Raw genomic sequence first — 23,438 nt, forward strand, 5'->3', positions numbered from 1 at the left:
ATATACCTGCATCCTACATGGGGCAGGTATGCAGGCGGTAAGACAGTTATTAGTCAATAACAGTGCTTACACAGGTCCAGATATCAATCTCTTCATCACATTACTAGAGTTGACATTAACCAAAAATTACTTTTACTTTAACAATGAATACTGGCTACAAACAGCGGGGTGTGCGATGGGATCTGCTGTCGCACCATCGCTAGCAAATAGCTACATGTTTTCAGTTGAAAGGGAACTTTTTTACAGTGACCCGGAGATCTCCAAGCATCTATTTTTATTTCAGAGATATATAGATGACCTCCTAATTTTTTGGTCAGGTCCTTTGGAGATTCTCATCGAGTTGCTAGAAAAACACAACAGCAGTACACATCCTGTGAAATTTACATTTGAAAGTAGTCAAAATGAAATACACTATCTCGATGTTCTAATTACTAAATCGAATAACAAATTAATGACCATCATGTATGTAAAACCTACAGCAATAATACGCAATAATATGCTGTTGGCATCTAGCTTTCACCCAAAACCGTTGGTCCTTAGTCTCCCTTATTCTCAATTTTTGCGCTGCTGTCGGATTAATAATAACGAAGAACAACGTGACCTACAGTTAGAAGAGCTCACAAAAAATTTCTTGAACAGAGGATATAAAATAGATTCTCTCAGACAACAGCGCACCAAAGCATTAAAACTAACGAGAACACAGCTATTGCACAATTCCAAAGACAAAACACAAAATCCCAATAAAATACCTTGGGTCACTTGTTACAATTCCAAGAGTGACATTGTAAAAAAACACTCTAAAAATCTGTGGCCAATTGTCAACACAGATAAAGATCTACCTATGTTTAAAACTAGTAACATCATGCATTGCCACAAGAGGGGTCCTAATCTTAGAGACCTCCTAGTAAAAACAGATGTTTCATCTCAAAAAACAAAAGGAATTGTGTACAACAAAAAGGGCTGCTTCCGATGTGCCAACTGCACTACGTGTCGATCCATGGTTATGGGCGACTCATTCCCCCACCCATTAACAGGTATAAGAATCCCCATAAAACATCGCTTAACATGTACCTCTAAATATGTTATATACCTTTTAACTTGTCCGTGTGGGAAAGGATATGTGGGAAAAACAGAATGCATGTTTAAAGAACGTATCGCAGGACATAGGAGCACAATCAGAGCAGCCCTAGCTAATGGTAAAGCTGACCAGCCAGTATCAAAACATTTTCTTTCCCATAAACATAACCTAGCATCCCTGTCTTACCGCATCATAGATCAAATTCCACCACTACGAAGGGGCGGTAACAGAGGCCGTAGATTGCTACAAGCTGAATCACGTTGGATTCACAGACTCGGCACTCTGTCTCCTAACGGCCTTAATGAGCACGCGGGACTGTATAGCTTTCTGTAACATCTTGCATTAATGTTTGCTACACTGTAAAAACAAAAATTAACACAGTAGCATAATGCACAAGCAAAAGACGTTCCCCTCTAAAGAGAGATACGTCTACAGTACAAAACACAGAAACCTCCCCGATGTACTTCTATCCATTGCTCCCCCTTTTTAATAATTGTCTTTTTATAATTGTCTTTTTAATACACTTGATTGCACATTATTTACATTTTGCACGAAATTGTAATTGCATATATTTATATTTATTATTCCTAATATTTTACCTCCAGGCTTCCGTTGTTTATACATTGTCACTATGGTGATGGGTACGTTCACATGACGTCACTACCTGAGACGTCTGCAGCGACGTCCTCCATTCGAGCACAAGGGTGATGCACAGTATATAAGGTATGTTTTTTTGCATTGCACATTTATCCTGACGAAAAAGCCATTGAAGCTTTGAAACGTTGATCACTATTTCGACTCTGTGTCGTTTCTTCATCCGTCCGTGAGTGCCGCCACCCTGGTCACCTTATATATATATATATATATATATATATATATATATATATATATATATATATATATATATACATACATACATACATATATATATATATATATATATATATATATATATATATAGTAGGTTGGTGCGCTCGGCACTCCGGACGATAGGTCAATTTACCTTGGTGCCTTCCCAATAATTTAGATATGTCCTGCAGATTCCTTTGGCTCTTGAATTTGAGCTTGAGGAAATAAGGCGGCACTCCAAGGGTTTAGGTAAAATGTCAAAAAAGTTTTATATAGACATAGTGATAATAAAGGACATCTACGACGTTTCAAGGCCCACTGGCCTTTTCATCAGGCTGCTGTCCAAAGTGCAATGTGTGCTGTGCAAAAACGAGTCTTTGCACAGCACACATTGCACTTTGGACAGCAGCCTGATGAAAAGGCCAGTGGGCCTTGAAACGTCGTAGATGTCCTTTATTATCACTATGTCTATATAAAACTTTTTTGACATTTTACCTAAACCCTTGGAGTGCCGCCTTATTTCCTCAAGCTCAAATTCAAGAGCCAAAGGAATCTGCAGGACATATATATATATATATATATATATATATATATATATATACATATATATATATATATATATATATATATATATATATATATATATATATACAGGGGCATCAAAAGCAGTGTAGACCCCTGGACATAGCAATGTATTGTGGCCCCTACCAATCCTCCAGTGGTAGGGGTGGGGGAAGCTTTGATGTCACGTGGGTGGTAGGGGGTATTATATCAACCGCTCTGCATGTAGGGCCTGGATCAGTAATTTCCACTAATTACCCCTTTACTGCACAGATGGTGGGAGATGGGGTGGGAGAAGGGGGCACTGGGCTGATTGAAGAGGCCCTGATACATAACTTCCAGGGTGGTAGAGGATGTTTAATATGCAGAGGAGGGGTGCATAGTGGAGTGGGCTTATTATTCATAATTTTCTGGTGGGAGGACAGCTTGCTTGACTGCAGATATCTCCAGTTCCCATAAATAGATTTCTTAGATTTTAATGGAATTAAAAACTAGAGAATCCCACCTACTATATGGTATTGGGGACTAGGGGATCAGAGTTCAGGAGGCAGAGCAATCTGCCAACGATAATATAAAACTACATACCAGGTGCGTGGAGATCAGAATCAGAATCAGAATCAACTTTATTGGCCAGGTGTGCTTGCGCACACTCGGAATTTGTTGTTGATATACAGTGCAGCATCAAGCAGGGATGAAGGGGGGGGGGGGGAGGCATTACATAGGTTACATTGACACATTTCATGCTGGCAACACATGCTCACCGAGTAGCACAGCTGTATAGCAGGGACAGTACAGTATCACACAGAGAATATGTACCCGCCAAGCTGCACAGCGCCTAGGCAGCCATCAGCGGCGCCACTGGTCGCTGCAGCAGCCAGGTAGGTGACAATATAAGCAGGGACAGTACAGTGTCACACAGAGAACATATACCCACCAGGCTGCACAGCGCCTAGGCAGCCATCAGCGGCGCCACTGGTCGCTGCGGCGCCAGGTAGGTGACAATATAAGCAGGGACAGTACAGTATCACACAGAGAACATATACCCGCCAGGCTGCACAGTGCCTAGGCAGCCATCAGCGGCGCCACTGGTCGCTGCGGCAGCCAGGTAGGTGACAATATAAGCAGGGACAGTACAGTATCACACAGAGAACATATACCCGCCAAGCTGCACAGCGCCTAGGCACCGCACAGCCAGGTAGGTGACAATATAAGCAGGGACATTACAGTATCACCCAGAACATATACCCGCCAAGCTGCACAGCGCCTAGGCAGCCATCAGCGGCGCCACTGGTCGCTGCAGCAGCTGGGTGGTGACAGTATGAGCAAAGATACCACAGTTATAGCAGGGATCTGCTAGGGACAGTACAGTTTTCACACAGGGGAAACACAGGGTACACAGGGGGTTACATATGCTGAGTGCACAGATCCTAGGCAGCCATTTGCGGCGCCAGCTTCCTGAAGGGGAACCAGCGTGAAGAGCCAGCAGGGGGGGGGGGGGGAAAGAGTCACTGGGGCCTGATGGAGTCAGTGGGGCCTAGGGCTGGAGTTGGGCCCTCCCTGGCTTGAGTTCCAATGGACCAGACGTACCTCCTCCCTGGTGGGGTGGTCGACGCCAGAGGCATAAAAAGGTCTTCTGCAGCCTCTGGTGCTGGGGATCAGCAGCTGGGGCCTGCGGCCTGGTCGCTTCTCATGTGTGGGTCAGCCGGGCGCCGGGGGGGGGGGTCCGCAGCCGGCTTCGAGATCATGCCGCCAGGTCCTCCCTCCTGAGCCCTAAACCACCAGCGTCTTCCCGGGGGCCAGCTCCGTGCCGCGGGTGTCTTCGGCGGCGGCGGTGGTATTATGGTCCGTCTGTGTTCGATTAGCTCTCCCTGGCGCTGTCCTCGCAGTAGAAGTCACGCTGCTGTGTATCGCTCGTGCCGGGCCATGGCGGTGCGGCCGGGAGGGTGGACACCGTGACCGTGCCGTCGGAAGCCGGGTAGCTGCCGGTAGCTGCCGCCAGGTCACCTTCCATCACCCCCTCCGTCCTCCCTCGTCTGCGTCTCCCCGCTGCTCTGGGGGCCGGGGATGTAAGCTCCGGTGGATGGGAGCTCGCGTGTGTGCGACCATCCCCGGCCCCGACCGGAAGTACGAACAGTAACCAGCTGCTGGAAGGCTGATATCTCTGGTTCTGGGATTAGTAGAGACAAGCTGCTAGTGTCCATCAAAGGGAGAGAGTCCCAGCTTTTGGAATACACCCTCATAAAAACTATAAGTCAGACAGAACCTGAAATATCTGACTGGGAAGAGCTATTAACAGGCTTGGATGGGGACCATTGATTTGAAGTCAGATATCTCTGGTTACCAAGGGCCGATTTTTAAAATTCTTGTACCCATGGAAAGAGGGGACCCTCAGCTTTCAGACTAGGGCTAGACTCCTGAGGGGTTTCTGGGTACTCAGAAACCGCCCCTGCGTGCGCCACTGCTGATGAATCCAGAACATCTCCCGTCTTGACAGAAAATTTTCCCTTTCCCCTCCCCTAGGGCCCAGAGTCACATGTTCCAAGACTTTAAATTTTAACTCTTTCACATTACCATTATGATGTTGCTTAAAATGTATTGGTACCGTGTGACATTCAATTTTAATTTTAATTCCTCTCACATGTTCTTGGATTCTTAACTTCAAATGACGTTTTATCTTACCAATGTACTTGAGGCCACATGTACATTCTAGCATGTAGACCACCCAGCCGGTATTACAGTTGACTAGACTCTTCATTTTATATGTTTTTTGATCCATTAAAATAGCTAAAACTTCTAAAATCTGAGTTTGCAAATCTGCAGATATTGCACTTATTACATTTAAAAAAAAACTTTTGCTTGGTCCCAGGGGTTACTTACTTTTGTTTTCTTTTGTGGAAGCATGCTGAGTGCTAGGGTGCACTTAAAGTTTCTGGCCTTTTTAAAAACGAAATCCGGTCTTGTTGGAAGAAGTTTACTTAAGACCTGATCTGTGTGTAAAATGCCCCAGTGTTTCACCCAAATTTTCCTAATTTTTTGTTCTTGAGAATTAAAAGTGGTGATAAATTTAACTCGATCCTCTCTTGCACTTTTACTTTTATATTTAAGGAGATCCTTTCTATCCATCCTCTTAGTTTTTTCCACAGCTTCCTTAAGAACATCTTCCGGATAGTCCCTCTCCATAAACCATTTTCTATACAGTTCCATTTGGTCCTCACAATCTGATGTCTCTGTACAGTTCCTCTTTTTGCTTGAGAACTGTGAGAGTGGGGTGTTCATCTTGGGTGTTTCCAATATAGTAATTCAAAAAGGCGAGAACCCTGTGGAGGATAGTGGATCTTCTCTAATGGCTAACAACAGAGAATAATAGATACTGTAGACCCAATCTTTTCCATCCTTATCTGCCACATTTTTAAGCATATTCTTCAGAGTTATATTAAATTGATCCAGTTTGAAGATTATACACAGAGGTTTTAATCTACGTAATCTTAACCCATTGCAGTCCAAAAAAATTTTTGGCAATTCAAACAGTCTGGTTTAAACTTTAAAATTGTCATTTTTTTTAAATTCAAAAATGGTCTACATTGAATGTTGAACGATGTTAATGTTCTTAATTTTAAAGTGGCTCACCATTGGATCTGCTACTAGCGCTAGGGCTGGTGAGCCTGACTAGACGTTGGACCTGAAAGGGTTAAACTGTTATATTATAAAGGGTTCACAATGTCTATATAGACAGACAATACCAGATGATCGATAATGTCAACATAGACAAAAGACAAAAAACAAATTGTCAACATGAAACTGTCACATGAAAAGATCCACATGAGGTTTATCATGTTTTTATGGCGTCAGTTTGTAGATTTTATCCCATAGACCACATATGATTGTACATGTACCCGTGCATGGCTTGCTTCACCCACCATACTTTGAGCAAGTTGTCCTGATGAGCTCAGAATACACCTTTACCAATCCTAATTGAAATCCATGTGGATGGTAAAGTATGAAAAACCTAAAAAAAAAAAAAAAATAAAACTCTTTTTCATGTGTTAGCAGCAATGCACTGTGCTGGTACCAACAGTGTGCTACTCAGATTTCTGTTTTCATTTATAATAATCCAGCGCATGACTAAGGCTTAGGTCATTATAGGACTTTTGTGGATCTCCTGACAGAAAAAGTACCCAAATTCCAGCATATTGAGCTTCAGGCCAGTGCTACCAATTGGCCGCTCTTTTAAACATTGCCAAAAAGGATTCCACATTATCATTTTAGTTCATCTTCTGGAAGAAGTGACTAATCTGTACAGGTAGTAAAATCTGTGGATCCATTATCAGACCAGGCTGTTAGAAGCACCACTGCTCTTAAGGCCTCTCAGGTTTTTGATGGCCACTTGCTACTGCTTCTCTTCATTGTATACATTGGCACTGGCATTTTGTGGGTACTATTTAATGAAGCTGCTAGTTGAAGACCTGTGAGGCGTCATTTTCTTAAACAAGAGACTCTAATGTATGTGTCTTCTTGCTCAGTTGTGCATGTGTTTTCCCACTATTTCTACTCTGGTTACAGGCTGTTTGTGCAGTTCTCTGAAGGGAGTAGTACACACCATTGTAGAGAATGTTCAGTCTCTTGGCAATTTCACACATGGAATAGCGTTAATTTCTAAGAACAAGAATAGACTGTCAACTTTCACATGAAAGTTATCTTTTTCTGGCCATATTGAGTGTATAATCGAACCCACACATGTGATGCTCCAGATACTCAACTAGCTTAAAGGAAGTCCAGTTTTATATCTTCTTTAACCCATTTTCAGCAGTGCTTACATAATTGCACAAGGGTTTTCAATTGTTTGCTAATCATCTGTTAGTCTTCTAAAACAATTAGCAAACACAATGTACCATTAGAATACTGGAGCGATGGTTGCTGGAAATTGGCCTCTATACACCTATGTAGATAATATATATATATATATATATATATATATATATATATATATATATATATATATATATATATATATATATATATATATATATATATATATATATATATATATATATATATATATATATATATAGTGGGAAATTTACTAAGACTGGAGAATATGGCCGATGCCGGGTGCGACTCAATACGACCAGCATCGGTCATATTTATGGATTCGTATTTGCCCAATGGCATAGGTGGGCGCATGCCACCATATTAATTTTTGGTGGCTGTACCAGTCTCCCCATGGCCATAACCAGTCTCAGATTCAAAAAGCCGGTATTGGTTTTAGAAATTCACGGGTTCAACTGAGATGGGCATATCTGGAGTTTTTCAAACCAGCACCAGGCTGGATGGCCGGTCCTGGTTGCCAAAATATGGGGAAAAATTAGTAGGGGTCCCCCCTATTTTGAAAACCAGCACAAAGCCCAACCAGCCAGCAGGGTAATGCCACATGCAGGGGAAAATATTTACAGTATATTAGTTCCCCCGTCTGAACCATTCACCCCCTGACTGGTCAGTCCACGCAGGGACCCCCAAGAAAGGTGTCCCCCCACCAGGATTAACCCTGCCCGGGCTGAAGCCTGGGGATGTCCCCAGTGCTCCAGGGTGATGGGTACATGGCTGATCACAAATGCTGATCGTAATGTTTACATTCAGCGCTTCTCACCCCGAAGTGCACTTTTGGCCACCTAGCAGCCAATCAGGAGCAGAGTTTCTGTCAAAGTTTTTAAATGTTTATTTTGAACCATTTTTTTTACACTGAAGACTGCACAGATCTGATTGATCTGTGCAGACTTCACCCAAATACGCCTGAAATATAACATATTCATGTTGTAAGTAGTTAAAACTAATTCATTGTTAGTCTCATTTTAGCCGTAATATTTTAAATAATCACTGTGACATCTAGTAATCATTAGTGTATCACACAGTGATCTTGCTAATTATTTACATGAGCTACATCTGTAAGGATTGATAGAGTGGGGAGTGGTTCATTATGTCGACAATGTCGGTTGACTATATAGGTACTTATGTATTATCTGGGCTCCCATGTTAAATGCACCCCATTTTTTCATACCTCTACTATCCAACTACGCATGGAGTTGATTTTATATAGTGTGGCGAGCGCAGCGAGCCACCGTGCCCGAAGCGTGGCGAGCGCAGCGAGCCCCGCGAGGGGCCACGGTCTCATAAGAAAAACGGGAGCCCAGATATTACATAAGTACCACTATATATACTGTAGGTCAACACCAAATGTTTGACATGAACAAGATGGACACTGGAAAAAGATTGCTACAGAAAAGGTTGACAAATGAAATGGTCGACACCTGAAAAGGTCACCATGAGCTTTTAACCATGTTATGGTTAAATGCTGACACCTGAGCATGGACACTCCCATGTGGAGGGTAATATATGAAAAAGGAAAGAAAAAAGTAATGAAAACTAGTGTCGATCTTTTCATGTATTGACCATTGCCATGCCGACCATTTGTTGATGTCAAACATATGTATGTTGACCATAGAGTGTCGACATATTCACTGTCAATCTAGACCATCTAGTTACCGAAAGAATGGCAGAAGTGTGAAGATGGCAATCACACCTATGCCAATTGGCAGTGGCATTACTATCCGGGTACTGGGGGTGCAGCTTGCACCCAGGTGATATCCAGGTGCTGGCTGCAGTGACAGAAGCTGGTGTGATTCTCTTTGCAGCACTCGGCTACCACAGATATATAGCCGGCACTGCAGACAGCCCCATCTCTGGGGGTGGTGGACATGCCCAAGTAGTGTTGACAATAGCCTCCACCCCAGTGAGGCCACACCCCATTCAATTAGTCCACACCTTCCAGCACTGCGGAGAGTGGGGTGTAACCACACCCAATGAAGCCTCTAATTGGTACTTACTAATTGGTACTACTTGCTGACGTAGTTGGCATCATTCGCGTATTCAGGGGGGCACCTGGGCACATGCCCCCCTGTCATTTCATTTTGTAGCTGAGGACCAGAGCTTTCCAACGAGCCCAGCCCTGTGTCACTAGCGCCCCGGGAACCGGAGATTTCGTCTGGCAAATCTGTAACGTTTTTCTACATAGGATAATATGTGACCCGGTAATTCCAACCCCCACCCGGTTCCGACGGCTGCCAGTTCCCCCCCTGGCATCACAGAAGCTTGTGATTGATCTCATTCAATTTCAATCGCTGGGCCTTCAATTTAATACCAGGCTGGTCCATATTGGTCAATCAGTTCCAGAGATATTGCGGGTAAACCGATTTTTTTATTTTTGAAATGTAATTTCGGTACTCTTTACCTAGCACGGCGCCCGCGATTACAATCGCGGGCGTCGGGGGTAAAAAATCGCGGGCATCGCGGGCATCGCGGGTAAATCAAAAACGGGTGCGACGCGATGCCCGCGATGCCCGCGATGCCCGCGATTTTCCCATAGGGATCAATGTTAAAAGTCAGATTGGTCGCGATTTTAGCGTTAATTGGCTCAATGCCCGCGATTTTTACATAGGAATCAATGTTAAATGGGCCACAGAGCCCTAATAGTCCCCCTGAAGTGTGAAATGGCCCCCACAATTTTTAACGCCACCCCACGATCAACGTGAACCCGAAGCGTGGCGAGCGCAGCGAGCCCGCGAGGGGCGGCGGTACGCGTCCTCCGACCTTTTCATACCCCCACTATCCACGTCGGCGTGGAGTTGAGAATAGAATAGTGTGGCGAGCGCAGCGAGCCACCGAGCCCGAAGCGTGGCGAGCGGACGCGGATACCTTCACAGTTATACGCGTCCCCTCACGGGCTTCACAGGTGTCCGTGGCGACGCGTTTACCTGTGAAGCCCGCGAGGGGACGCGTTTACCTGTGAAGGTATCCGCGTCCCCTCGCGGGGCGCGCTGCGCTCGCCACGCTTCGGGCTCGGTGGCTCGCTGCGCTCGCCACACTATTCTATTCTCAACTCCACGCCGACGTGGATAGTGGGGGTATGAAAAGGTCGGAGGACGCGTACCGCCGCCCCTCGCGGGCTCGCTGCGCTCGCCACGCTTCGGGTTCACGTTGATCGTGGGCTGGCGTTAAAAATTGTGGGGGCCATTTCACACTTCAGGGGGACTATTAGGGCTCTGTGGCCCATTTAACATTGATTCCTATGTAAAAATCGCGACCAATCTGACTTTTAACACTAAAATCGCGACCAATCTGATTTTTAACATTGGTCCCTATGGGAAATCGCGGCCATCGCGGGCATCGCATCGCACCCGTTTTTTAGTGCATGCGATGGTCGCGATGGTCGCGATGGGCGCCGTGCTAGGTAAAGAGTACCGTAATTTCCTAGCTGTTCATGTTCTTTGAGGGCAAATTACCCTGGAACCAAATGTTCCAGTTTCATTGGAACAAAATCATTCAAAGCCCACTCAAAAGTTCTTCAATATGATACTTGCCTCATGTAAATGGGTCAGTTGGTTCCTAAGATATAGCCGGACTAGGCTGGTGTAAAGGGGGCCAACCTGGGAATGCATTTTCTGGTGTGAAAGGGGTATTATTTCAAATAGCCGGGACCTGCAGTGCTCTGAATACAGACAGGCTATGCCACTGTCAGTGGCTATCACTTCTGCCTGGCGGCGGCTGTCCCCATTTACCGCGAGCATGTATTCCCCCTTGGCAATGAGCATGTAATCCCACATGGCAACGAGCATGGAACCTCTGGCAATGAGCATGGAACCCTTGGCAATGAGCATGTAGATAAGCAGCACTTATGTAGCATTATTTTTAATAGGCATTATGTTGTTTGACATAATGGACATAATGGCGTGTAACTTAACTTGTAAGAAAAGTTTTATTGTTCCTCAGTGAGAAAAACAAAAAAACAATCTAGCAAATATGATACCTTTTAATGGCTAACAAAAATAACCTTTTAGTTCCATGTGTGTGCGGTACATTCTGGTATCCTCCATTTAGTCAAAAGAAAAAAGTTTGGTACCGTGTTAGCCAGTTGATAAGAAAAGTTTTATTGTTCCTCAGTGAGAAAAACAAAATAGCAATCTAGAAAGGTATCATATTTGCTAGATTGCTATTTTGTTTTTCTCACTGAGGAACAATAAAACTTTTCTTATCAACTGGCTAACACGGTACCAAACTTTTTTCTTTTGACTTAACTTGTAACGGACATTATGGTGTAAATGTTTAATGCGCGCCCTCGGTGGACAATGTCCCTGTTCATGAAGCGTATTGTGAATTTTTGCTTAATCTGTGGGGCATTATGTGAATTCTGACTCAATCCGTTTGGCATTATGTGAATTTTGGCTCAATCGATGTGGCATTATGTGAATTTTGGCTCAATCCGTGTGGTATTATGTGAATTTTGGCTCAATCCGTGTGGCGTTATGTAAATTTTTGGCTCAATCCGTGAGGCATTATGTGAATTTTGGCTCAATCCGTGTCGCATTATGTGAATTTTGGCTCAATCTGTGTGGCATTATGTGAATTTTGGCTCAATCCATATGGCATTTTATGAATTTTGGCTTAATCCGTGTGGCATTATGTGAATTTTGACACAATCCATGTGGCATTATGGGAATTTTGGCTCATTCCATTTGGCATCATGTGTAATGGGCAAGTACAATGGGGTCTAGTATTTTGTTGCATAATGTGTAGAAGTTGTATATGGTGTGGTCACACACCCTTTTCCGGAGCGCGCCTTCGGTGCGCGCACAACTACATCCTTCACTTTTGTCGCCATGGTGGGCCTGCATACTTTAAATGCCAGGGCCTGTTTTTAATCCCATTGCCACCCTCTCTCTGTCGCTCTTTTAGCATGTACACTGGCACCACTAACACCCACCCCCCCACCCAAACCTCTTTTATCATGGTGCCCCCCCTGTCATTTTATCCTGGATCCGCCCCTGGTTGGCATCATGTTCACACCGACTTTTTGTTTTCTGGGAGAATGGCCTGCTTAATCCTGAAAGAGTCTCACTCCCCGTTCTGGAGTCTCCTAGAAATTCTATGAGAGTAGCTATGAGTAACTAGGAATTTAGGGGATTTCATTTATTTGGTATGTAGGTTGGGAAAAAAGAATCTAAGACTGTATTTATGTCCTTTTTTAATTGATTTCCATTTATGTCTAGATTGGGTATGATGATGAATCAGACTCTCTCAGGGTAACACTGTTGTCACAATTAAGCTTCCAACTTAGGTCTTGGACAATGCATTAATAGGCATACTTGGGCACAGTGTCTGATAATGGGGTTACCATGGGTAAATTGTAAGTAGTCACAATGCATTCATGGGTCAGGTGTTGGAGCGCTGTTATTTTATCTCTGAAGTATATAGGGGAAGTGGTTATCATCCCATAAGACATAACGCCAGAAGTCAGAATAATGATGCCAGCATCCCAACTAGCAAGACCTGAGCTGGAATTCTGGCATCAATGAGGACACCAATGCCAGAATCCTGACTGCTACATCAAGATTGTCAGTATGCTGGGCGGTCTAGCATTAGATCAGGGGAAGGGGGAAGTTAGGGTTATGCTTCGGGGGAGGAGAGAGGCTGCAGGGAGGATTAGGGGAGGGGAGGGAAAAGCTGACCCCCTTCATGATTCCCTGCAACCCTAGTGGGGTTGCCGGCATCGGTTTTCTGACTGCATGAACCCCACCACAGGTCACCCGGATGTATGTTCCGCAAAAAGAAGAGATGAGGGAGGGTTGAAAAAAATTAGACCTGAGAAAGCCTCCAAGTATAATTCAATATTGATAAGGTACACTTCTGTAGGGGTGTCACACAGTTCCAATATTGATACGGTATACTGCTGTAGGGGTGTCACACGGGCCCCATATGGTAAATAGAGTTGGTTATTTGGATTTAGCAAACAGGAATATTCTCTGGTGCAGCCCATCTCCTCTTATATAAACTGCAGAACTCCTGGGAGTGAGGTATACCACGCTTGGAGAGACCGCGCCTGCAGAATCTTCTATTACAGTAAGTAATCATCCTGCTCTGCAGCCTTCAGCAATGTCTTACTGTAGTTACATTTAGGGAGTGCACCGGCCACTTTTCGCTTTTTGGGTTCTAATTACCTTCAGGTTTTGGGTTCTAATGGGTTGGCAAAACACTCCCTCAAGGTTTTGGGTTCTGAATTTTTTTTAAAAAAGCATAAAAAACGTTAAAATCATAGAATTTAGTTTTTTTTTCTCCAACGCTATTATTAACCTCAATAGCATCCATATCCACTCATTTCCAGTCTATTCCAAACACCTCACAATATAGGACATGCACACTTTAACAAACCAATCATTTCAGTAACAGGGCCTACCAAACTACTGTGGCCGAAATGATTGGTTTGTTTGGACCCCCACACAAAAAAGCAATTCCTCTCTCCCTGTACAAATTGGCCAGGTTCCAAACTCTTTTGGAGTACACACTGGAGGGCATGGGCAGGCTGGGCCGGGGGACAGGGTGCCATGTGCCCCCCGGGCCGCTTACCTAGTTACTGGCTGCAGGCCGCGCTGCCCTGTCCACCACCTCCAGCGCTGGCCGTGGCTTCCAGATTCCAGAACACGGCCATGGCTACAGGAAAATGGCGAGGGGACCGGCGGCCATTTTCCTGTAGCCGCGGCCGTGTTCTGGAAGCCGCGGCCAGCGCAGGAGGGCTGTCTGTAGCAGGGATGTGTTGGGTGACTGGTTCCAGTGCAGGAGCCCTACACTGACATGACGCCAACTCCATCCACCCCTCTCTGACGCATGGGGATCAGTCAGGCGGGCAGAGATAAGCGGGAGCCGCAGCAAAGACCCGGAGGAGACAGGTGACACTCAGGGGGAAATTTACTAAAGGAAATTTGTAAAAAAAAATAGGTGTATTTGTATCCAGAAATACACTTATTTTTGACATTTACTATCCTGAAAATACGGCAATTCATATTTGAATTGATGTGCTATCAATACGAATACGAATTGCCGTATTTTTGGGATAGTAAATGTTAAAAATAAGTGTATTTCTGGATACAAATACACCTATTTTTTACAAATTTCCTTTAGTAAATTTCCCCCTCATTATCTAAATGAACAAATATATAAGATTTCTTCCATTTACATCCTGTGGTGTCCTGTTATTATGCAGGATGAGCAGCCTGTGTTGTCCTGTTATTATGCAGGGGGAGCAGCCTATGGTGTCCTATTATCATTATTATTTTTATACAGGGGGAGCGGGGAGTTTTCCCAGCCCTTAGCAGCGCCGCCTCCCTCACCTCTGATGGAGCAAATGTTTGAATTTAATTTTTTTTATCTGATCATGCATTTCGATCGTAGCTCCACCATCGCCCTCTTACTGAATTTTTCTCTGCCCACTTGTGGCAGTATTTTATTTTCCCCGGGGGAGGAGGGGGGGTGTTATTTTATGGGCCAGTGCTCTGCACTTGCCCCCTAGGCTAAAAGTTGCCTCCTGCGCTGGAGAAACTGCCTTTCTTGTACAGTACAGGTAAGGACTGTCTAAAATGTCTACTTGGATGCTGTCACCAAAGTAATCCTCCACCATTTTTTCAACAGTGACAGCATCCAATGCAGTGACAGTGGACATTAATATTATTATTATTATATTTATAGGGCGCCACAAGTGTTTCGCAGCGCAGTACACAGGAACAGTACAGGGAGACCAAACTTAACCTTACATTAAATAAATAACAAAATTAGAGTACAGGTAAAGAGCGCCACAGTTCAATACACATTACAGCTTAAATATAAGTAGTGAGGACTTGATCAACGAACTACTAGAGGCTTGTGGCCAATGATGGAGATGAGTATGCGGACAAAGATGGTTACTGAGTGTTTGAGTATGGGAGAGCTGTGAAAAGAAGAGGGGGTACTTGTGTATTTTAGCGGCGATCCGATGTTGGTCGCGCGATGTTTTAATCGCATTGCATCGCATGCCATGTACCACATTGCATGCGATGCGATGCGACGCGATTTTGGCCCCCTATACGATAAAAAATTGTATACGCACCCTAAAGGGTTCTTTTAAGCACCCAAATGGGTGCTTACGATGTTAAATGCAGCCCACGCCAACCCCCCCACTATAAACATGAACCCGAAGCGTGGCGAGCCCGCGAGGGGCGGCGGTACGCGTCCTACGACCTTTTCATACCCCCACTATCCATGTCGGCGTGGAGTTAAGAATAGAAAGTGTGGCGAGCGCAGCGAGCCACTGAGCCCGAAGTGTGGCGAGCGTAGCGAGCCCCGCGAGGGGACGCGGATACCTTCACAGGTATCCGCGTCCCCTCGCGGGCTTCACAGGTATCCGCGTCCCCTCGGTGGCTTGCTGCACTCGCCACACTTTCTATTCTCAACTCCACGCCGACGTGGATAGTGGGGGTATGAAAAGGTAGTAGGACGCGTACCGCCGCCCCTCGCAGCCTCGCTGCGCTCGCCACGCTTCGGGTTCACGTTTATAGTGGGGGGTGGCGTGGGGGTGCATTTAACATTGTAAGCACCTATTAGGGTGCTTATACAATTTTTAATCGCATCGCATTTTATGGCATTGTATGCCATATACAATGTCATACAATTTTAAAATTGTATGACTTTCTACAACATCGCACGATATCTCATTGCATCATATACCATCGCATGCCTTTTGGTATGCGATGCGATGGGCGCCGCTAAAATACACAAGTACCGAAGAGGGTTTTGACAACAGGAGGGAAGAGGCCCTGTGAAGAGAAGAGGACTATGACAACAAGTGGGAAGAGGGCCCTTTTCTGATGAGCTTACAATCTCGTAGGATGGGGAGACAGATTACATGAGGTGCACACAAGTGGGAGGTGGCTTGATTGCATGATGTAAGCAGGCAGGGGGTCGAAGAACCAGCCTCAGGACTAGTTTATGCAGGGTAGGGTACGCTTTGATGAATAGGTGATTTTTCAGTGCCCGTTTGAAGCTTTGCAAGGTCAGGGAGAGTCTAAAGGAGCGAGGGAGAGTGTTCCACTAAAGAGGTGCAGCAGGGGCAAAGTCCTGAACTCTAGCGTGGGAAGCATTGATCAGGGTGGAGGAGAGACGACAGTCATCAGCTGACCGTAGAGGGTGTATGAATGGTGAGGATGTTAGAGATATATGGAGCAATGGAATTAGAGATGGCCCTGTATGTGAGTGTGAGGTGTTTGAAGAGGATTATGTATGAGAATGGGAGCCAGTGCAGATTACAGTATGTTGAAGGGGAGTGGCAGAAGTAGAGCATCGGGAGAGGAAGATAAGCCTGGCTGCAGAGTTGAGGACACATTGGAGAGGAGCCAGTTAGGATCGAGTGAGGCCAGTGAAGAGAACATTGCAATAGTTGAGCCGTGAGATGACCAGTGAGTGGATGATGAGTTTAGTTACACTCTGTGAGAGAAAAGGCCTGTTGCGAGCAATGTTATGTAACTGGAACTGACAAGAATGGGCCAGAGCTTGGATGTGGGGTGCAAAGGAAAAGAAGGAGTCAAGAGTGACACCCAGGCAGCGGAGGTGGGTAACGGGGAGATGATGGTGTTGTTAACAGTGATAGAGTTGTTAGTAGGGGGTGTGGCTCTGGGTGGGGAAAATATAATGAGTTCAGTTTTGTACATATTGAGCTTCAGAGAGCACTCAGATATCCAATAGGAGATAGTGGAGAGGCAGTTGGAAACCTGAGAGAGAACAGTGGGGGACAGATCAGGAGAGGAGAGTTAGATTTGTGTGTCCTCCGCATAGAGGTGGTATTGGAGGCCAAAGGAGTTAATGAGTGCACCCAGAGAAAAGGTGTACAGGGAGAACAGAAGGGGGCCAAGGACAGAACCCTGAGGGACACTGACAGGAAGGATGGAAGGTGGTGAGGTGTTGCCAGAGACAGAGACTGAGAAGGAAAGGTTGGTGAGGTAAGAGAAAAACCAGTCAAAGAACATGCCAGAGAGGCCAATGTTTTGGAGTGTATGGAGGAGGAGAGGGTGACCCACAGTGTCAAAGGCAGCAAAGAGGTCCAAAAGGATAAGCAGAGAGAAATGGCCCCTGGATTTGGCTGAGAGCAGGTCATTGGTGACTTTCACCAGATCAGTCTCAGTGGAGTGTAGTGGGAGAAAGCCAGATTGAGGATCAAGGATGGATTGGTCAGAGAGGTAGCTGGTGAGACGCCTGTAAACCAACTGTTCAAGTAGTTTAGAGGCGAATGGGAGAAGAGAAATAGGGCGGTACAGATGGGTCAGATCCCATCTTGGCAGGGGATGGCGCTGGCGTCGCCAGCCGCCATCCCCCGCCAGGGCCATGGCGATGGTGAGAAGGGGACGCGCTTCCATCCGTTCCCCCGGGTCCACGCCGGCTTGCCGGCGGTAACCCGGGGTCCCCGCCGCATGCCCGCATCCCCCCCTAACCCTGTCCGTCTCCCTGAGGCGGAGACGGACAGGGTTTCCGTCGCGCTGGCGACGGAGACTGAGACGCGCGTGCGCGTGAGACGCACGCGCGTCTCAGTGTATTCGCTGGCGCGGCTGCTGGCGGGTCGCCAGCGCGGACGTTCTGGCGACCCGCCAGCCAGGATGGGACCTGACCCATCTGTAGCTTGTGGGTGATAAAGGGTCCAGGTTGGGTTTTTTAAAAATAGGTGAGACCAGAGCATGTTTGAAGGGTGTGGGGAAGATGCCAGTAGAAAGTGATAGGTTAAAGAGGTGAGTAAGGTGGGAGCACTCAGTGGGGGAGAGGGAACGGAGGAGACAGGAGGGGAGGTGGTCCAAGGGACAGGGAGAGGATGAGCTGAGGGAGTGGACTTCCTCATCTGTAGTGGGACTGAAGGAAAACAGAGTTGGCAAGCTGCAGGGGGAGGATGACTGGGGTGGGTGGGCAGCTGAGCGGGAATGGGAGGAGATATCATGTTGGATTATCTCAATCTTAGAGAGGAAGAAGGCGGCAAAGTCAGTGGCAGTGAGGGATGATGGGAAGAGGGCAAAGGAGAGTGTTGAAAATTCAAAGACACGGCAGGACTGGAGAACTGAGAAGAGATGAGCGATTTGAAGAAAGATTGTTGGCAAGGGAGAGAGCAGTGCTGTAGGAGAAGAGAAGAAACTTGAAACGGAGGAAGACTGCCAGAGTGAGAATTCCTCCAGAGGCGTTCAGCAGAGCGTGCACTTTTTTGTAAAAGTCATGTTAGTTTGTTGTGCCAGGGTTGGGGTTAAGAGCATCGGAGGGGGACAGTATAGATGGGGCCACAGATTCGAGAGGTAAGAGAAGAGTAATAGAAAGAGGCAGCCTGGTTGGGGCAGGTCATTGTGGAAAGAGGAGAGAGGAAAGTCTCCAGGAAGGACAGGATAATAGGGTCAAGAGACCCGAGGTTCAATCTGGTGACTGTGGGTCTGGGCAGTGAGGGGGGAGGGGAGGATGATAGGGTGAAAGATTAGATTGTGGTCGGAGAGTGGGAAGGAAGAATTAGAGAAAATCAGATAGATTACAATGGTGGGTGAAGATGAGGTGAAGGGAGTGTCCGAGATTATGAGTGGGGGTGGATGTCCATTGTGAAAGTCCAAAGGAGGCGGAAAGGTCAAGAAGGTTAGAGGAGGCAACATTATTGATGTCAATAGGAATGTTAAAGTCACCGAGGATGATAGAGGGGAGGTTGGAGGCAAGAAAGTGTGGAAGCCATGCAGCAAATTTATCAAGGAAATGGGAGCAGGGACCAGGGGGGCAGTAGATCACAGCCACAAGGAGGTGAATGGGGTAGAAGAGGCGGATAGTGTGTATCTCAAAATGTGGAGAATGTGAGGAAAGGTTCAGGTGGAATGATGTGGAAGCTACAGTTGAAGAAGAGGAGGATGCCCACTCCTCCACCCTGGTGTCCATTAGGTCTGACCGAGTGTGTGAAGGAGAGGACTCCATAGGAGAGGGCAGCAGGGGAGGTAGTGTCAGAGGAGGAGAGCGAGGTTTCAGTGATGGCAAGAAGGTTAAAAAAAATGGGAGACAAAGAGGTCGTGGATATTTTGAAATTTGTTGCAGATTGATCTAGCATTCCAGAGAGCACAGGAGAAAGGAAGGGACAGGTGAGATAGGAATTAGGTTTTTTGGGTTGTGGGTGCATGTGAGAGGTGTGGAAGTTGAGAGGGGGTGAGACCTGACAGTGAGGACTGTTATGGGACAGGAATGAGGAGCCATATTTTAGTAAAAAAATTGATCAGAGTAGCAATATAGAATGGAGTTGGTGTGGCCTAGAATAAGCAGTGAGAAGGTGATGTACTGGAAGCGAGGAGTGCCTAAAGAAAATATAGTTAGTGTATAAGGGAGCCAGAAGCAGTGTGGGACAGAGATTAGTTCAGTGTCCAGGCTGTGCGGACTGTAGGTGATGCTGGATTTTCAGTGGAGGATGATAAGTTTTATGTCCTTCTGTTTCTCTTCTGTTTCTGTACAGAGAATATAAACTAGTCTGATTGGGCAACCAAGAGGTGTGCTGCACATAATGTTTGTACTGTCTTTTTATCGCATTGCATCATATTGCATGCACATGTCAGAAGGTAGGCACCGACAGACAGGATTTATATGTCAGTAGGCTAGGTAGGGACCAGCAGACTGGAATTACAGTTTACGCCACTGCTAGGTAGGCACTAGCAGACTGGTATTATATACACATTAGTAGGTAGGCATCAGCAGACAGGAAGTATACATCAGTAGCAGTAACGTGCCGGGAGGTCAGTCACGGGTGAGGCTCTAACTGATACCAAGCACCCTGATATTATTGACAGAAGACTTCATAGGAGACTAGAAGACATTTTCTCAGTCTTTGAAGGAATACTGATGTGTATATATATATATATATATATATATATATATATATATATATATATGTATGTATAAATATATATATATATAGTATTAGGTTCAGTGGTGCCAAGTCTGTCTGATTGGTCTCCCACTGGTGCATCGTTCCTTGACCTCCTGCAATCACCTTTAAACAGCAGCAGCAGCCAGTTACCGCAGAACAGCTGAGTGCACCCGGCAACCGCATGCTGTGCTCCCCCGAGCTGCTAGCACACAGGATAAGGATAGCTACCGTCCCGGCCCCTGCTTTTTATGGAGACAGGGATGTGTGCTGTGCCGTGAAGCAGAATTCCGCTCCCACCGCCGCCACTGCCCGCTACTATTGCCGCCGCTGCCCGCTACTATCGCTGCCAGTGACTGAAATGCAGGTCATACCTCCTGGGGAGGGAGGGGGTGTCTGGTGATGAGTGCCCCCCGGCTGGTCCAGCTGCTACAGGCTGTGATCACGGATGATAGGGCCGGCTCTGAGATCGGATACAGGCTGTCAGTGTATGACAGCCTGTATCCGCTGTCCTATCACATCTGTCTCAGTGACAGCCCTGTCAATGAGGCAGATGTGTAGATGCCGCTTCCACGTTGTTTTCTAATGGGCTTTTCAGCCTCTTTTTGTGCTCATCCTAAGCTCTGCCCCCCGCTGCTGTCAATTTTTAATTGTGAACAGGAGGCACAGCTCCCGATGCCTCCCAGCCTGCCCACAGTGTTCCACCACATTAATTATTTAAAAAAAAAATGACAAATAAGATATTTATTGCACACTCTATGTGTTTTAAATATCTTTGTATTTTTTTAAATCATTTATGACAGGTGAGGCACAGCCTCCCCTGCCTCCCCTGACTGCACGTCGCCGATCAGTAGGCTAAGTAGGCACTAGCAGACTGGTATTATATACCCGTCAGTAGGCTAGGTAGGTACTAGCACACTGGAATTATTTATACGTCAGTAGGTAGGCACCAGCAGACTGGAATTATATAGAATAAATATACTGCACTAGGATGTCACCTGCATACTCTATATACCGCAGTAGGTAGTAAGTGGCACCAGCGACTGGAATTATATACTGTATATAATAAATATACTGCACTAGGTAGTCACCAGCAGACAGTATATACAGCAGTAGGTAGTAGGCACCAGGATATGGTTGGTTGGTCGAACTTAAGATGGCCGACAGTCATTAGGCATGGCGAGCGCACTGAAAACTGTGTCCATATCGACTGTGTTGACATTCGGGGCAAACAACAGTGACAAACCCCATGTCGACCTTTTGACTGAGGCAGTGACGCGGGCGCGGAGGGCTGGCAGCGGATGTCAGCTGCCCGCCCATATCCGTCCCAGCGTGCACGCATACGGAAGTGACTTGAAAGTCACTTTTATATGCGTGTACCTTCCACATCTTCCGATGGTTGGCGACCATCGAGAGTTGTGGGAGGTTACCTGCAGCATACGAATGGATGTTTATGCTAAACATCCATTTGCAGCCTGTGCGGGTGAACCTGCGCTGTGAGGGGGGGGGGGGGGCGGGTGGGCGGACATTCGTTGGGTGGGGTCTGGTGGATTTGCAAGGCTGCGGATTATCCCTTAGTACACTCAGTAACACAGAGAACTGTCAGCCACTGACAGTGCAGGCACCAGCAGACAGTGGCACTAGGCAGTGGCACCAGCGGAAGTAACAATTTCCCTTCTAGGCCCCAGCATAGGAGAGGCAGCACAACACACCCTAACCCTTCTCTTCCCAAGACTGGAATGAAGATGACGGAGCGGGAGGAGCTATTTAAGCATATCCGGATCTCGCGAGAATCCAACGCTCAGGTCCCAGACGTTCGGACGGGCTCGGTTCTTCGCAATCTGAGCCCGCACGTCTCTAGTTACATTGGAAAACTTGCATTGATTGTGTCAGATTCTTTCTGAGCGGCTACACTGAGATACTGTGCTGGATTTATTACTAGCATTGTACTAGATTGTAGCATTACTAGATTGTAAGCTCCTCCGAGTAGGGCCCTCTTCCCTCCTGTTGTCAAAGCCCACTTCTCTTCACATTTCACTCACAGCTCTCCTTTACCCAACACTCAGTGACCATCTTCATACTCATCTCCATCATTGGCCTCAAGCCTCTAGTTGTATGTTGATTGGGTCCTCACTACTTACATTTAAGCTGTAATGTGTATTGAACTGTGGCGCTCTTTATTTGTACTGTATTTTTGTTATTTATTCAATGTTATGCCAAGTTTTGTCTCCCTGTATTGTTCCTTTGTACGGCGCTGCGAAACACTTGTGGCGCCTTATAAATAAAATTATAATAATAATTATAATAGCATTGTGCGTGCAGGGCTAACAAAATAAATCCTACGCCCCAGTATATACACACACACACACACACACACACACACAGTGGTCAAAGTAGAAGTTTTGAAGTGGGAGTATGGAAAAGTGAAGGCTGTAGTTATGTGTGTGCTTTGGAAAAAAGGATGTGGCCTCTCAAAAGGGGGTGTGTCCTCAGCTATTGTGTACCACACCACATACCCCTTATACACATTATGCAACATGATAGTAGACCCTGGAATGAGTAAAAAATTCACATTATACCTCACAGTGGCCCTTATTCTGATCGGTGCGGATATATCCGCGTGCGTTCGGGCCGCCGATGTTTTGTGTCTGCGCATGTGCAGAGGCGTCTCTGCGCATGTGCGAGCGAGGCGTACGGCCAAATCCCGCATGAAATGTGAACACTCCGAACAGGGGGTGGAGAGGGGCGTGAAGGGCTATTTGGGCTCATTACCATATGCATACGCCCCGCGTTTCATGGGAGTTCCCATGAAAACGCTGGGCGTTCGTATGGTAATGCGGCCGTGACGCACGTGTAGGGGGCGGACATATGACATCGCCGGATGTCTGCTGCCCGCCCAGATCCCTGCTTTTGCACGGAAAAATGTCCGTGTGGTCTGAGGTTGCGGGAGCTGGTGGAGCACACGGTCCTGCATTCGATGGTCTGCGACCATCGAATGATGGGGGAGGTTCCCTTAGATGGAGGAGGCGTATTCCGTGAAAAATACACGTGCGGTCCGTTCGGACAGCTTCTTACCGCATACGGACGGAGTTGGCGATCCGTATGGAAGGCGGGGTTTCGCACGCACGGTCCTGGCCGCATAATCGGCTCCGGCCGCACCGATCAGAATAAGGGCCAGTGTGAGCC

This window comes from Crinia signifera, chromosome 5 (genome assembly GCF_055691185.1).
Source record: "Crinia signifera chromosome 5, ASM5569118v1, whole genome shotgun sequence".
In the NCBI taxonomy this organism is placed as follows: Eukaryota; Metazoa; Chordata; class Amphibia; order Anura; family Myobatrachidae; genus Crinia; species Crinia signifera.